The sequence below is a fragment of the Lygodium microphyllum genome, chromosome 24 (assembly GCF_053477565.2).
Source record: "Lygodium microphyllum isolate KBCC chromosome 24, Lygodium_microphyllum_v1.1.10, whole genome shotgun sequence".
In the NCBI taxonomy this organism is placed as follows: Eukaryota; Viridiplantae; Streptophyta; class Polypodiopsida; order Schizaeales; family Lygodiaceae; genus Lygodium; species Lygodium microphyllum.
Genome location: NC_141158.1, coordinates 101,688,086 through 101,703,752, shown reverse-complemented (window position 1 = coordinate 101,703,752; position 15,667 = coordinate 101,688,086). Strand labels below are relative to the sequence as shown.

Genomic DNA, 15,667 nt, shown 5'->3' with positions numbered 1-15,667 from the left:
ATTCAGGTCGGTCCTAAGTGGGAAAGGCCGAAATACTTCCGCTACGTGGCAGACATGGGAAGTCCTAGATTGTAAACCTTGTAACATTCCATGGGAGTGTCAGGCACAGCTTTCTAGACTCTCTTCCTAATGGACTGCTCATACGTGTCCTGAAAGGAGCAGGTGGACATGCTACAGTGCCAAGGGAAAGGAGGGTATAACTAATTCACTCTGTTAATGAAGGTTGCATAAACATAGAGAAGAGGTCACAATAGAGCCATGAGAGAGTATAGATATGGGGAAAAATAGCTCAGAGGGTAGGGATGTCCAAGACTTTTTGTATTTTAGACATTTCTATTTCACCTCCAAAAACATCTCCAAAAAACATGAAATTTGACCAATTGTTTTTTTTAAACCAAAATCTAGAATATAAAAAATCCTCAAAATATCTTAAAGGGAACTTTCGAAATTTCATTTTCCTTGTTCTCGATTAAAAAATCAATTACCTCGTATCTACTAATCATTTTGCATTGAAAACGAAGCACCACACTCTCGTAACTAACTCCTTTTTTAATATAAAATTTGGTTGAAAAAGACTTCTTGAACGAGGAGAGAGAAAGAATCTGAGTATATCTTTGTAGATAATATAAAAAAGGCAAAAAGGAGATTGCAAAAGTGGAGAGAGAAGATGTCAAGAATCGTGTGGTAGGGGGACTTGCTCAAGATGCTGCGCCGCCGAACACACACAGAATGCACAAGGAGAAGCTCACTCAAGAGACAAGAAGAGAGATGGAGGCCAAAATGTTTTCTTTCTAGTTTCTTCTTCTTCTTCCACACACTTTACAATATACACAAAGTATAGATAAGATACAACATAAAGGAAAGTGGCCTACTAAGTCAAACAATGCATAACCGACTACACTAGTCGACTGGCGCTATAACTATGCCAGCTATAAATAGGTGTAACAACCTGAATATAATAAGTAATGAGTCAGTGGCCATGTGAGAGTCATAATGACCACCGACGTGCTAAGTGTAGATGTGTGGACCCATCTAACCAAGCGGTCCATCATCAATGTCCGCATGTGTTGAGCTTGTCATCTCAACACTCCCCCTCAAGCTCAACTGCATCTCTGCAACTCCAAGTAAGCTTCGAAACTTTTGAAGCTTCTCTGTACCCAATGCCTTCATGAAGATGTCAGTTATCTGATCTTGTGTACTGACATACACCAAGTCAATCTCACCTGCTAGTACCTTCTCTCTCACAAAGTGGTAGTGTACCTCAAGATGTTTTGTCCTGGCATGGAACACAGGGTTCTTAGCCAACTATATACTACTCATGTTGTCACAATAAATGACAACTGGACCTTCCACCTACACATCCAAATTAGTCATTAACTTTTATAGCCATACTACTTCACATGCTGCAACAGCAGCACCTCTATACTCAGCCTCTGTACTCGACAAAGCAACTGTAGATTGCTTTTTGCTGCTCCAAGCAACTGCTGTACTACCAAGAGAGAACATGTATCCGCTGGTAGATCTTCTATCAGACATACTACCATCCCAATCTGCATCTGTGTATCCAAACACCTATACATCTGTACCTGCCTCATAGAAAAGTCCATAATGTAATGTGGACTTCACATATCTCAATATACATCTAACTGCATCCAAATGTGGCTTTCTAGGTACTTGCATAAACTAACTCACAAGACCAACAGCATAGCTCAAGTCTGGCCTTGTAATGGTCATGTAGATCAAACTCCCCACTATCCTTCTGAACATAGTAGGGTCTTCTATCTCATCCCCAACATCAGCACTCAACTTTACATTCTGCTCCAACGGGACTGAAAGTGGTTTGCATGTTGTCATACCATACTTGGACAACATATCCAAGCCATGGGATAGCCATATACCATCATCACATCTGATCACCTCAATGCCAAGGAAGTACCTTAGCTCACCTAAATCCTTCATCTCAAAGTTTTTCTTCAAAAAGTCATTGACTTCAGCAATCCCACTATCACTATCACCTGTAATAATCAAGTCATCCACATAGATGACTATGATGACCAAACCTGCATCTCCCTTTCTCACATAAAGTGAGTGATCAGCATCAGAAACATAAAAGCCAATATTGACAAGATACTCTTTGATCTTGTCAGACCATGCTCTAGGTGCTTGCTTGAGCCCATAGAGTGCCTTCTTCAACCTGCACACATACGTGGGATGCTCTAAATCTTCATAACCTGCTGGCTGATCTATATACACCTCTTCCTGCAAATCACCATGCAAGAAGGCATTCTTCACATCCATTTGCTGTAACCTCCAACCTTTGGCTATTGGAGTGAAGGTTTCATCATAATCTATGTCATATGTCTGGGCATAGCCTTTTTGTAACTTGCCTAGCTTTGTACCTACTAATAGAACCATCTGCATTGTGCTTAATCTTATAAACCCACTTATATCCAATAGCTTTCTTTCCCTTTGGCAATGATACTAGATCCCAAGTCTTATTGGCCTCTAATGCAGCCATCTCCTCATCCATTGCTGCATCCCAATGAGTATGACCAACAGCATCCTCAAAACAAGTGGGCTCAACATCCTCAACTAGTTTCACCATATAAGCATAATGGTGAGCTATATAACCTTCAAAACCAAATCTTTTAACAGGGTATCTGACCCTGCTAGATCTGCGTACCATCGGATCACTGAATGGAACCTTTAAATTACTATGAGCTCTCTGTATACCTGGTGTCCTGACATAAGGAATACCAAGCTCATCATCCAAGCTCTCTGACCCACTGGAGTCTCCATCAAGAACTGTATCAATGCCATCTGACACTTTATTCTTTCCTTTGTCTTTACCTGTAGTGCTATTAGATGCACGTGAATATGTAGAGATACTCCTTAGTCTCCCAGACTAAGGACTACCAGATGATGTCTCTGGTCCACTAAGAGTCTATGATTCTTGCTTTTCAGCCTGCACATGAGTGTCATGATCATCATCATCATCCAATGCATCACCACTAGATGCATATCAACTGCTCATTTCATCAAAGATGACATCCCTGCTCACTCTGAACTTACATGTGACAGGGTTATAACATCGATACCCTTTCTGCTCTAAAGAGTATCCAATAAAGATACATTTTTCTGCCTTTGGATCAAGCTTCTTCCGTAGCTCATCTGGCACATGAACGTATGAAACACAGCCAAATACCTTAAAGTGTGATACATCAGGCTTCTTGCCAGTAAAACATTCTTCAGGAGTCATCCCATGAACTGCAGCTGTGGGAGTTCTGTTCATAATATAAACAACAGTATGAACAGTCTCAGACCAAAAATGCTTAGGCATATTCTTTTCAACCATCAAGGTGCGTGAAACTTCTGTAATATGCTTGTTTTTCCTTTCTACAACACCATTTTGCTATGGGGTATACCTGCATGTGAACTGTCTCTTTATCCCATGAGACCTCAGAAAATCATTGAACTCATTTGAGAGGTACTCTCCCCCTCCATCTGACCTCAAGCACTTTACTTTCAAGCCTGTTTTTCTTTCAACTACAGCCTTGAAAGTTCTAAAGTGCTCAAATGCTTCACTCTTTTCCTTCATAAAATATACCCACAGCTTTCTAGAGCAATCATCAATGAATGTGACAAAGTATGAACTGCCTCCAAGAGATACATTTTGTGTAGGCCCCCAAATGTCTGTATGCGTTGGATGCACCTGAATCAACATACCAAACATCATCATGTGTTCCCTTTTCTATAACAGCATTCAGCATATGCTGCATAACAAACAGACGTTCATTTTTATCTTCATTCTGTCGTGAAGATGATGCATAGTTTCCTTGCTGCAGCTTACCAATGCGGATATCATCTTTCTTAGCATAACATTGGGCTGCGATATGACCTGTTTTGCCATAGTAGTGGCACACAATACCAGAGTTGTTAGAACCTCTGTTCTGCCATCCACCCCTTCCTCTAAAGCTCCCCCTGCCTCTAAAGTTACCACGACCTCCTGAAACTTGCATATCGCCAAATTGCTGATTCAATCTGTTTTGCTAGTTGTCACTACCACGTTGTCAAAGGATTTGCGAAAGCAAAGTCGCAACCACAGAGGACTTTGAATAATTTCAGGATAGAAGATCAATCAAGTAAGAACAGGCTATCAGGAAAATATGTCCATTCTCTAAGCTTCAACATATCTATCAATACAATCGTACAGTTTGCTCTCCTCGTCCAAGTTGCATATGAGCTGAAATAATTACAATCCATGTGAAGAATTTTTTTTCTGTTGAGTATGCCAAAATATATATAGTGTTTCCAACAAACTGTAAGCAGGTTTTTCTTTTCTATACAACTCTGTATAAAGCAAAATTCAATGAAAGAAGATTCAATTTGCCTTTGCTAGACCATGCAGTCCATAGATTACAATGGTATCAAGTTTAATGTATGAAACTATGCCTTTTGCAGCAATCCAATCTGGTTTATCTGAATAACCAGGCCTTCAATTCCTCAATTACTGTGCCTTTGGAGTATCCACAGTTTTCCCATTATAATCACTAATGCAGCCTGCCTAGACAGCCAAAACAGGGTAGAACTTCCTCCTGAAGCTTTTGCCAAAATTCTGCTACTTAGAAGTGCAGTTTACTCTTTGATTTATAGAAATAAGAATGACAAGCATAGAAAGGACTTTCTCTTGAGAGTTGAGACATTATGGGCAATCTCAGCACAGAACTTCCTGTTATGCATCATCTGAAGATCTAAATTCCCCTTACAAGAATGCCTTGGCCGTGGTATGATTACGAAAGAAGTCTTGAACTGCTCAGACGAGACCGTTCTGCCATTCTTTTCTTCACACAATGAACCACGAGCACAACAGGTCAGGACAGCACTCGCAATGTCCCTTGGGTTTCAAGAAGCATGGCAAAGGCAGGTTCGAAGCAATACCCTCACGAAGGCAATAGACAGCATTGGCTCTGCATATGACAAGAACTGCAAAACAAGGTTGTTATGAATCGGCCATGAGGAAGGAGATCAACACCTCTGAGCAATTTGATAACCACATTCACGGCATTGAATAACATCTCCTGGCTTCAATGAATTATTTGCTCCACAATCTCCACAAAGATATGAAACAGGTTCAGGAGGTACTGCGGACCCCATCCATTATTTCGAAAAGGTATAGCAATTGGTAGAATTCGAAAACGGAAGGAGCAGGAATCGGTGGGCTGGTTCCCCAGAGCATTCAGGATTCTCTTCCCCTGTTCTTCCTATTATCTTCATTGAAGATGCAAAGCTTCTTGTACTGCATCACCTTCGTTGCAGCTTTGTCTTCAACGTCTTCAACAACAGAACTCGTTTGATCTTTCCCACCTCGTCTCATCTTTTTTTTTTTTCACCTCCGTTCGCTTTCATCACAGCCACGATCTCGACGTTCCTCTGATCGCAATCATTTCAGCAATGTCCTTTTCTATCTTCAGTCGTTAGCACAGCTGGTCTTCATCGTTTGAGTCTTTCACTTTCGTCTTGAGCTATCGTCCTCCGTTATCATCTTCAGCGCAGCGTTCACACCGCATCCTCCTTACTGCTTCATCTTCAGTGCAGCATCCTTACTGCATCATCCGCCGAACTCTGTTGCATTGAGGAAGGTGCCGCCACGCTGCCATTAAAAGCACAGCAAGTGATGCCGCATTAGCTACAGAGGGTGGCGTCAGAGGGGTATCCAAGAGGGACCGAGGGTGGAGGCTGCGCCGATCTGCTGCTTCAGGTTCAGGAGGGTGAAGACGTCGGTGAAGAGGCCATGGCAGGCGCCCGGGAGCACGGGATAATTCATGAATCAGCAGTAGGTGTCCTTTCGTCTACCTGGCATCGACCTTCTGGACTGGTTTCAACCTCAGACTATCACCTTTTCTTCACCCTCCAATCCTCTGTTTTCCTATATTCTGTTCGTCCCGCCTCTCTCCTACGCAAGGCTTCAGCACTTGGTTCCAGATTTAGAGCTTTCTCCAGCTTTTTCCGTCATTTTCTCCCCCCATTCTGCGCAGAGGATCGTCCTCTCCAAATCCATATTCAGCGCATAGGATCGTCCTCCCTTTTTGCCTTCTGATTCCTCTCCAAAAAAATCGTATGCCAGATCCATCAATCCCCCGGAAAAATCCTCCAAGCTTGATTCAAAAACATAAAAACTCCTCTTTTCCCCCCAAAGCACGGCTCCTTTCCCCTTTTCCAGAAAAAGCCCCTATCCACATATCTTTAGAAGGTGAGGAAGACATCATTTTCAGAATTCCCTCTGAAGTTCAACCAAACAAGTATAGTGATCTACTATGAGTGTAATGCCGTAATTATTTGTCGTCAACTTGAAAATATTTCGGCCCTCACATGCCAAATTCGCATGACTGCATGCACCCAACAAGCATGTGAACATGACAACATCCCTTTTCTTGCATACACTTGAAGAGATCTATGGCTTGGTTACCATCTAAATTTGTGCCACATCCTTTTATCATTGCATTAAAAGATGCAACATCTTGGACTGGCAGACTGTCAAAAATGTTTAATGCCTCGGAAAGGGAATCACATTTGGCATACGTGTCAACCAAAGTGTTGCCAATAAAAATGTCATTCTCAAGATGTTTCATTACAATTTCCATATGGACTTCCTAGCCTTTATCAACAACCACCATGTTGCCACAAGCTTTTAAAGCATAGACAAGTGTGATACTATCCAAAGAGATATCCTCCTCATGCATTTGTTTGAATAATTGTAATGTCTTCTCTCCTTGACCCTGTTCAACATAGACTGAAAGCAACCCTTCATACTCGCTCCTATACTCATACGCAGAGAATAAATGTAATCACAACAACTAAGTATGCACAAAGTATCGAATCGCACACACAACTTTCGGGTGGTTTTCACACCTCGAATGCGCAGCAATACGACATCCACCCCCTCTAATCCTGCGCATCCTCCGGATGGGCCAACTACCCATGATCATTATCATCAAGATCTAGAAACAGATCAATCTCTTCGTTATGCATTTCCGGTAGATCAACAAGATTATCAGCCATATCATCTGTCTCTTCCATTGGAGTTTCTTGTCGTTGCTCTTCTCTTGAAAATTCCTCCAATGCATAATCCTCATCATCTCTTTTCTTGAAAATCTTAATTCTTTTTCCAGCAATAGGCACTCTAAGCACTGTTCCATCCAATTCTGTCAGCTCATATGTTACATTACCAAAGACATGTCTGACTATGTATGGCCCAAACCATCTTTTCACCATCTTCCGAAGTGCAGTATGCTGATTTTCAAGGCTGCTATCAAAGACCAATACCCAATCTCCCTCTTCTATTGCTCTAGGCCGTAAGCGATGCCTGCTATCAAACCTGTCCTTATTCCTTAGTCTAGCAACTTTCAACCTGTCAATAGCTAGCTGAATATCCTCAGGTCTCCTCTCCAACTGTCGAATCCGAAGAGCTAAGAGCTCCTCTCTCATCAAATCCTCTTGCCAAGGTAAAACTGACCAAGTCAAAGCACAAGTCTCAATCGGCATAACAGGTTTCTGACCATACATCAACTCTGCAGGCATATATCCTATGGTAACACTATGAGTCGTACGATCAGCCCACAAAGCAAATGGTAGAAGTTTCGGCCATTCTCCAATCCGGCCTCTGCATGCTTTGGCTAATGCTTTCACTATCGGCGGATGCTCTCTTTCACTCTTTCCGTTTCCCTCTAGATTATATGTTGTGGTTAGAGCCAGCTTGATTCCTAGCTGAGAGAAAAACTCCCTAGCTTCATCTGCATCCAATTCACCACGATCCGCAGTGATCTTACCCACACAACCATACCTGCAGAAAATTTCCTCCAATAAGAACTTACACACTGCACTAGTGGTCTTCGTTCTCAAAGATCTGCCCTCAACATGATTAGTAAGATCCTCTCTAGCCAAAACAATGTATCTCATCTGCCATAGACCCATAGGCATGGTAACCAAATCAACTACCCACTTATAATGAATGCATAGCGGATAAGTCGGATGAAGCTCATCTCTATGACGCACTACTGAATATATCTGGCAGTCTCTGCAAGTCTCAACAAAGTGAGAAACATCTCTGTACATGCCTTTCCACCAATATTTCTCCTTGATTTTCTCATAAGTAGCCCATACTCCTCTATGACCAGCCCAAGGACTCTCATGAAACTCCCTCATCACCTGCAACTGTGTCTCTCTATCGCAGATAACCCGCAAAGGTAATCCGCCTCTTTTCTTCAGATGCTTCCAAAGAAATCCATCCTTGAGAAAATATCCATAGGCTTTCCTTCTAATCTTCTTGAACTCTTCATCTGTCCATTCATCTCTTTTGCTTAGTGTACTAAGGTACCTGCCAATCTGCAACCAATCTCCAACATAGAGTTCTTCTGTGAAAGCCACAATATCATAAACATGACAAACATGATCAACCATAGTGGCTGAAATTTCTGCATCATCCTCTTCTGCAAGTAGAGTCTCCTCATCATCATATCTGGCTCTAGATAACATATCTGCCACTGGGTTATCCTTCCCTGCTATGTGTCTAAATTCCGGATTTAATGACTTGATGTATGCAATCCATCTCAACATAGCTATATCCGGAGTAGAGCAACTCGTGATCATACCAATCAATGGCAAGCAATCTGTCTCTACCACAACTGAAGCCCCAATAAAGTACTCCTTGTCACATTTGAGAGCCGTGACAATCCCCAATAACTCCCTCTTGATTTGCGGATATCTCCTCTGTCTCTCGTTTAGGACTTTCGCCCCAAACCGAATAGCATACCTATTTCCATCTGCATCATCTTGACCCACAGCCCAACCTATACCAATTGGACTAGTGTCAACTGTCAATACAATAGGCCTATCACAATTATAATCCGCTTTTCTGAGAGTAGGAGCATTCTGCAATAACTTCTTCAATTTCCGCATGGCTCTAGTGTGACTCTCATCCCAATAGAATTTCTACCCCTTTCGAAGCAGCTGATACAAACAATCTGCTATGTGTGCAAAATGAGGTATCCAAATCATATAAAACACACAAGCACCAATGAATCTCCGTACCTCTGAAGTAGTAGAACAATACTCCGCAATCTTGCCTATAGCATTCACCTTATCAGGTGAAGGTTTCCTGCCATAATATCCACACATATGCCCAACAATGACAACCTCATTCACTCCAAAAACAGATTTTTGCCCTGAAAGTGTCAAGTTCACTTCTTCTAACCTGGCCAAAATCTTCTCACATGCTGAAATATGATCAGCCACAAAGTATCTGCATCCCTGCTCATTTAGGCTCTCATTCTTCTCTTCTTCTGCACACCCCTTAATGGGCACATCATCCAAGAAAGGCATAGTAAGCTGAGGTATGTAATCACGAAGGACCTTATGCATGGCAATCATCATATGCGCAACAGAATTAGTGGCACCTTGAGGCAAGGTACACATCCTGACAAGCCCAATAGGAGTTCTCATGGTGGTTATGTCCCTGCTTTCCAAAGCCAGCTGAAACTGATCATATCCTGAATACAAATCACCCAAAGAATAGATGGCACGTCCAGCAAATGCCTCTGCAAACTCATCCACAACTGGACCTATACCAACATTCCTGATAGTAACTCTGTTCACTGGCTGCATGTCCTGAATAAATCGAAGAGTATCATTCTTCTTTGGAACTGTAAACCACCTGTTTGAGTATGGTGCAGATGAAGGCTCAAGGATTCCCATCCTGATTTTCTCATTCAATAAATCAATCAGCTTTGGCAAGTGTGCTTTAGGCACTGAAATAGGTCGAAGATTCCATGGAATATGAGGAATAGTAAAAATGACCATAGGAGCAACAATATCAGGATTCACGCATCCAATCTCATGTGGGACAAAAGCAAATCCCCTTCCATGACGCTCAAGCATATCCTAAAAGCATTGCTTCTCTATGGATAACAAGAAATCACCATTTTCAATTTTCAATTCAGCAAGTGTCTCTGCTGAAAATTTATGACCAATATGCTCCGGATTCCTCAAAATTTACTGTTTAGCAGCCCTCTATATTTGTTGATCACTGTCAGATGGAAGCGGTACAGCAACCGGCTTCACCTTCTTATCCACAGTTTTGTATTTCGTGTCAACCCTGGCTTCATTATGCTCTTCTGCATTACATAAACCTTGCTGTAAATCAGCAATTCTGCACTCCAATGGCTGAATATTCTCAGCCCTCTGCTCTATGGACTGCATAGAAACAGCCCCAAACTCTGAATGCTGAAATATTTCAGCAGTAAACTCTGTTGGCTGAAAGTTTTCAGTCCTCTGTCTCTCTGAAAGCTGATCATAACCAGCTGGAAACTCTGTTTGCTGAATTTCTTCAGCACTCAACACTCTTTGCTAAGTTACCTCAACCTCTGACTCAATCTGTGACATAAAATCTGTAATTTCATGAAACATGTCCAGGGACTGCACTAATACATTACCATGATAATTCAGCATATCAGTTTTCAGCATATCTCCCATCTCTGTCATCGTATCTGCACAAATCACACTGTCATACATCCCATCTATGTGCTCATCATCCTCCAAAATTCCTGCATTTTTCAAATTTTTCTCATTCCTGCATATATACTGTCTGGCAGCTCTAGGCAACCTAGAAGTCTTCTGATAACTCATTGAACTGTTTGCTGAAATCCCAACATAACCGGAGGAGAAAACACTGCTGCTGCCAAGAGGCGAGAACTCCAATCTCCTCTCCTCTGTACCACCGTCGTCTCGACCATTCTGTAGGCGAGTCTTCCATATCCTCCTCTTGGTCAAAGTCGAGACTGCATCCTGAGCATCCTGCCAATCAGTTTTAAGACCCATAGGCTTCGTGCGATCCTCAAGAAGTTCTCCCAATTCTTCCTGAAGAGCAGGATCTGCAGCTTGCAAGAAAAGCTCAACTTTTTCAACATCCAAAGCTCTTTGTTCAATGGTATCAAGCTGACTATACCTCTCTTCAAATTCTCGAATCAACTCCGAAGCAGCAAGACCTTTGTTTGGCATGTAGACCCACTCTCGGAATGACCACCGAGTAGCCATACCAAAGTCCTCAAGGAAGTATTCTTCTTTTAGAGCCTTCTTAAAATCTTGCCAATGTGTATTTTGAATAAAAAGATCAGTCACTTTTGTCCTCAAAGCAGGTGTGACAAGACGAAGGAAGTACTTACTCATAAGTCCAGCAGGAACTCCAAAAAACCCCATCTTGATCTCATATGTCTTCAAATATGCTGAAACATTACGCCCGTCAAATAGCTTCTTTTCACTTTCAACTGCTTCAATAGCCTTAGTCGCGCTGTTTGCATTCTCCTGCTCCGAATAGAGTTGCCTTTGCTGAGACAACTGTTGTTGATGCAATTGTTGTTGCTGCTGCATATACATTTGTGTTTGCTGATTTTGGAGCTGCATATATATGGACATATTCTGCAAAATCTGTTTTAGATCCTCCGTTGAAGTACTTGATGCAGCAGTCATAGATGGAGCTGAAGTAGAGGCAGCTGGAATTGTAGAAGAAGCTGAAATAGAGGCTGAAGTATCTCCCATCCTGAAATTTCTGCGACACTTTCACGTCGGGTTTACCAATCAGCCCTTTCAAGCAGGACTCTGCAAACATAGCTCCGGCATACGCCATGGATAAAGTGGCGGAACCTTTCCCTGCTTTTGCTTGAACAACCTCTGTTCCACCATCTTGGGTGCATTTTGTTAAGGCATCAAGCTCTTCATCCGTTAGACTGGCCTTAGGTGTCGCCTGGGAGAAGAGAGGGAGAATAGTAATCCCAGCATGGCCACCAACAACTGGAACATCAACATCTTCAACAGGAAGCCCTTTTTTAGTAGCATAGAAAGTGCGAGCCCGAACAACATCTAATGTGGTGACACCAAAGAGCTTCTTAGGATCATATGTATTGGCCTTTTTGAACACCTCGGCTGCAATTGGAACAGTGGAGTTGACTGGATTACTGATCATGTTGACCACGGCCTCAGGGCAATGCTTCGAGATGGCTGTGCACAGGGACTTGACAATGCCGGCATTAATGTTGAATAAATCATCTCTAGACATTCCTGGCTTGCGGGGTACACCAGCAGGAATGATGACCACGTCTGCTCCTTCCAATGCAATTCCAAGCTGCTCTTCTCCTGCATATCCCTTGACCTCGGCTCTGGTATTGACATGGCTGACATCGGCAGCGACGCCCGGGGTGCCTGCAATATCGTAGAGGGAGAGGCTGGAAACCAGCGGGTTGAGCTTCATGAGGAGGGCCAAGGGTTGTCCAATGCCGCCCGCAGCATCGAGGATCGCGACCTTCCGCGGCTGCTTCAGAGCCTGCGGGGCCGCTCGTCGAAACAGGCCTGTGAACGTCATGGCTTCTTCCCCGCGGGCTGTCCCTCGCTTCTTCTTCTGATTATTGTTCTCAGAAGAGCGTCTAAACACACGGGAGAGAGAGAGAGAGAGAAACAGAAGACAGGAAGAGCAGGAATCAGTGGGCTGGTTCCCCAGAGCATTCAAGATTCTCTTCCCCTGTTCTTCCTGTTATCTTCATTGAAGATGCAAAGCTTCTTGTACCGCATCACCTTCGTTGCAGCTTTGTCTTCAACGTCTTCAACAGCAGAACTCGTTTGATCTTTCCCACCTCGTCTCATCTTTTTTTTTTTTTCACCTCCGTTCGCTTTCATCACAGCCACGATCTCGACGTTCCTCTGATCGCAATCACCTCAGCAATGTCCTTTTCTATCTTCAGTCGTTAGCACGGCTGCTCTTCATCGTTTGAGTCTTTCACTTTCGTCTTGAGCTATCGTCCTCCGTTATCATCTTCAGCACAGCATTCACACCGCATCCTCCTTACTGCTTCATCTTCAGTGCAGCATCCTTACTGCATCGTCCGCCGAACTCTGTTGCATTGAGGAAGGTGCCGCCACGCTGCCATTAAAAGCACAGCAAGTGATGCCGCATTAGCTACAGAGGGTGGCGTCAGAGGGGTATCCAAGAGGGACCGAGGGTGGAGGCTGTGCCGATCTGCTGCTTCAGGTTCAGGAGGGTGAAGACGTCGGTGAAGAGGCCATGGCAGGCGCCCGGGAGCACGGGATAATTCATGAATCAGCAATAGGTGTCCTTTCGTCTACCTGGCATCGACCTTCTGGACTGGTTTCAACCTCAGACTGTCACCTTTTCTTCACCCTCCAATCCTCTGTTTTCCTATATTCTGTTCGTCCCGCCTCTCTCCTACGCAAGGCTTCAGCACTTGGTTCCAGATTTAGAGCTTTCTCCAGCTTTTTCCGTCGTTTTCTCCCCCCTATTCTGCGCAGAGGATCGTCCTCTCCAAATCCATATTCAGCGCAGAGGATCGTCCTCCCTTTTTGCCTTCTGATTCCTCTCCAAAAAAATCGTATGCCAGATCCATCAATCCCCCGGAAAAATCCTCCAAGCTTGATTCAAAAACATAAAAACTCCTCTTTTCCCCCCAAAGCACGACTCCTTTCCCCTTTTCCAGAAAAAGCCCCTATCCACATATCTTTAGAAGGTGAGGAAGACATCATTTCCAGAATTCCCTCTGAAGTTCAACCAAACAAGTATAGTGATCTACTATGAGTGTAATGCCGTAATTATTTGTCGTCAACTTGAAAATATTTCGGCCCTCACATGCCAAATTCGCATGACTGCATGCACCCAACAAGCATGTGAACATGACAACATCCCTTTTCTTGCATACACTTGAAGAGATCTATGGCTTGGTTACCATCTAAATTTGTGCCACATCCTTTTATCATTGCATTAAAAGATGCAACATCTTGGACTGGCAGACTGTCAAAAATGTTTAACGCCTCGGAAAGGGAATCACATTTGGCATACGTGTCAGCCAAAGTGTTGCCAATAAAAATGTCATTCTCAAGATGTTTCATTACAATTTCCATATGGACTTCCTAGCCTTTATCAACAACCACCATGTTGCCACAAGCTTTTAAAGCATAGACAAGTGTGATACTATCCAAAGAGATATCCTCCTCATGCATTTGTTTGAATAATTGTAATGTCTTCTCTCCTTGACCCTGTTCAACATAGACTGAAAGCAACCCTTCATACTCCCTACTATACTCATACGCAGAGAATAAATGTAATCACAACAACTAAGTATGCACAAAGTATCGAATCGCACACACAACTTTCGGGTGGTTTTCACACCTCGAATGCGCAGCAATACGACAACGTCCTGTACCACGGCCTCTTGAAGAGAACCTGCCACGTCCCCTTCCTGAACTGGAGTAAAAAGCTTGGACCTGTTCACCACTTTTTTCAAATGTCTCACTCTGCATCTTGATCTCTTCAGTGATCATAAGGGAGACCAACTCATCGAAATCTGGAAATGGCTTTCTAACATATACGGAAGTTACAAAAGACTTCCAAGCCTTTTCATTGTTAAGTCCACCCAAGGTAGACGACACCAAATAATCATCATCAGGCATTGCATCAATCGCTGCCAAGGCATCTGCAATGCTTCTTACCTTCAGTGCATACTCATTGATAGACATCTTCCCTTTCTTCAATGTATTCAACTCTTGCTTGAGTTGAATCTTTCGTGCATTTGTATTTACAGAAAACATACTTTCAAGTATGGTCCAAGCTGCATATGAATTCTTTGCATTTCTAATGTGTCCGAGCATATTATTGTCAATTACTGCAAACAACCAGTACATGACCTTCTTGTCTTTTGCATTCCATTCCTTCCGTGCCTTTCTCTTCTGCAGTTGGAGGATCACTCACCTCCGGCTCCTTTTCTTCACCTGAAACAAACTCATAGAGGCCTTTTCCAATAAGGAAGTTCGTGACATGGAACTTCCATGAAGGGTAGTTGTTCTTGTCAAGCTTCTCAATGATGGGGCTTCCACTATTCTTTGCCATTACCACAAAATTAATACCAATAGTAAGCAAATCTTCTACAACCCTCGACCTGTAGTGCATAGCAATACACCAGACTTCCTTTTTCACTGTCTGCTCAATAATACATGCATTCTGAAACCAGTTTGCAGATAAACCTTGTGTTTACTAGCTGGTAAACACCTTTGAACTTACAGATCTGAAATCTGTAACCTGTGCACCCACTTTCGATCAATACAGTCAAAGTCACAGTGTACCCTGAAACTACTATCCGCAACCTTACGGCTCTAAAACGGGGCCTCAAACGGCCTCAGATGCCCAAAATAACTGCGGTACAGCCCTATACGACAAGGGTGCAACGTGCACTCCTTTCCTAACTACAACGTAGTGAAATTCATGCCAAAGAAACTAGAGTTAACCTATTCCAATTTACAATCACATGCCACACGCAAATTCCTAGAATCATTTCCATTCTCTTCTATTTCCTACGGGGTTAATGACTTTTCCTAATGAATCATTACAAAGAAGATTTGTCTTGAAATGCGACATGCAATTAATCTTTCCATGCCTAGTCAAAGATGCACTTTAATATTTTCAACCTTATAATGATAGGCAACAGTTGTTCTAGGCTCATCACTTTGAAATGGACAAAAGGCAACTTACTGATAAGGTCCTAAAATGTATAGACAACTTATGTTTTTTTTCATTCATTCCATTGAAAATACAAATGACCAGTTTCATATCATGAGC

At 42.8% G+C, this 15,667-nt stretch overlaps 1 pseudogene; it reads right to left on the bottom strand.

Annotated features, from left to right (window-relative positions):
- Positions 1–4,507: 4,507 nt before the first annotated feature.
- LOC148015457 (malate dehydrogenase, mitochondrial pseudogene) lies at positions 4,508–12,510 on the bottom strand (annotated as a pseudogene).
- Positions 12,511–15,667: the final 3,157 nt, after the last annotated feature.